The sequence below is a fragment of the Orcinus orca genome, chromosome 6, assembly GCF_937001465.1.
Source record: "Orcinus orca chromosome 6, mOrcOrc1.1, whole genome shotgun sequence".
NCBI lineage: Eukaryota > Metazoa > Chordata > Mammalia > Artiodactyla > Delphinidae > Orcinus > Orcinus orca.
Genome location: NC_064564.1, coordinates 12,331,525 through 12,333,639, shown reverse-complemented (window position 1 = coordinate 12,333,639; position 2,115 = coordinate 12,331,525). Strand labels below are relative to the sequence as shown.

General features: G+C 49.0%; 1 non-coding gene across 1 annotated transcript; it reads right to left on the bottom strand.

Moving 5' to 3' along the window:
• On the bottom strand, positions 1–73 carry TRNAE-CUC (transfer RNA glutamic acid (anticodon CUC)). The gene has a single exon. It is a non-coding gene; the product is annotated as a tRNA-Glu (tRNA).
• Positions 74–2,115: the final 2,042 nt, after the last annotated feature.

Below are 2,115 nucleotides of genomic sequence, written 5' to 3'. Positions count from 1 at the left end.
TTCCCTGACCAGGGATTGAACCCAGGGCCACGGCAGTGAGAGCGCCAAGTCCTAACCACTGGACCACCAGGGAACTCCTCAGTTGTTTTTTTAATAGACAATTTTTTAGAGCCTGTTGAGGTTCACAGCAAAATTGATGGGAAGGTACAGAGATTTCCCATATATTCCCTGCCCCCAGCAAGCATACAGCTTCCCCCGCTACCGCCATCCCCCACCAGATGGTACATTAGCTACAAGTAATGAATCTACATTTGAACGTTATTATCACTCAGAGTCCACGATTTATATTAGGGTTCACTTTTCTTTTTCTTTTTTTTTTTTTTGTGGCTGCATTGGGTCTTCGTTGCTGCGCGCGGTCTTTCTCTAGTTGTGGCGAGCGGGGCCTACTCTTCAGGGAAGAGGTCCAGAATGTGAGTTTTGCAACCCACAAACCTCATGCCAGATCCAGGCTCTGCCACTCACTCACTGTGCGAACTGGGACAGGTTAACTGATGTCCGTGAGCCTCGATTTCTTCTGCAACATAATCAGAGTGGTTATAAGGGTGAAAGGGAGTATCCCAGGTACATTCGTCTGCTCAGCCTACTGCAACAGAGAACCACAGACTCGGGGGCTTCAACAACAGAAGTTTGTGTTCTCACAGTTCTGGAGGCTGGAGGTCTGAGATCAAGGCTTCAGCAGGGCTGGTTTCTTCTGAGGCCTCCATCCTGGACTTGCAGAGGGCCGCCGTCTCTCTCAGCCCTGTGGTGGTCCCTCCTCTGTGCTTGAGCACCACTGGTGTCTCTCTGTGTTCCAATTTCACCTTCTTATAAGTACACAGGTCAGGTTGGATTAGGGCCCATCCTCAAGGCCTGGCTTCATTTTAAGTTAATCACGTCTTTAAGGGCTCTATCTCCAAACACAGTCACATTCAGAAGTACTAGGGAGGGCTTCCCTGGTGGCGCAGTGGTTGAGAGTCCACCTGCTGATGCAGGGGACATGGGTTCGAGCCCTGGTCTGGGAGGATCCCACATGCCGTGGAGCAACTGGGCCCGTGAGCCACAACTGCTGAGCCTGCGCGTCTGGAGCCTGTGCTCCGCAACGGGAGAAGCCACAACAGTGAAAGGCCCGCGCACCGCGATGAAGAGTGGCCCCCGCTCGCTGCAACTAGAGAAAGCCCTCGCACAGAAACGAAGACCCAACACAGCCAAAAATAAATTAATTAAAAAAAAAAAAAAGCACTGGGGATTAGGGCTTCAACATATGAATATTGGGCGGCAGGGGGAACACACGATTCAGCCCATAACACCAGGGAAAGCTTCTAGCCAAGTAGTGGCCTCCACAGATCCTCATTATTATGAGACCCTGCCATTTCTTCCCCCAGCCTCTTTCTCCCTGCTCCTAAATCTGGAATGTTTTTGTGCTTTTGATAATTATGCAGGGGGTGATAGTAGTATTTTTCACAGAGCTTAATAGTGAAAACTAATTAATGGCAAGAAGAGAGGAAACGTGAAAAGCCTGCTCAGCACTGCTTTACAGTCTACCCTCAGGGACTTCCCTTGGGCTAGTCTTACTAGTAGAGAAATTGTCGCTGGTTCTGAATATGTGGAAAATGTGTTACTCCCAGGTCAAAAACATGCTGGTGGTTACAACCGACCTCTTGTGCCTTTTGTGATGGGGTGTTTGCTGCATAAATGAAGAAAGGGTGTTTAGAGGATATTTCTACATCCACCTTAGTGGAGCCTTTTTGGTGAGGTCTCTCTTAGTAGCATTTTTTTTTTTTGGCCACATTGCATGGCATGTGGGATTCCCCAACCAGGGATCGAACCCATGCCCCCTGCAGTGGAAGCGTGGAGTCCTAACCGTTGGGCCACCAGGGAAGTCCAGTAGCATTATTATTTATTTTTGTTGTCCTTGAAAAAGTCTAAGTAATCTTAAAATTGAAAGGCACCTCAACGTGACTGAGGGCCTTGTACGTGCCAGGTACTGTCCTGGATGTTGGGAACACAGAGAGGGTCTCGACAGGCTCTCTGTTCTCCCAGAGGTCAACTGTTTACAATAGCCCATACATCCACTGCCACAGGTTACAAGGCAGTAGTACTTTCTATAGGTAACTTGAACCCTGGCTGGTGGTCACT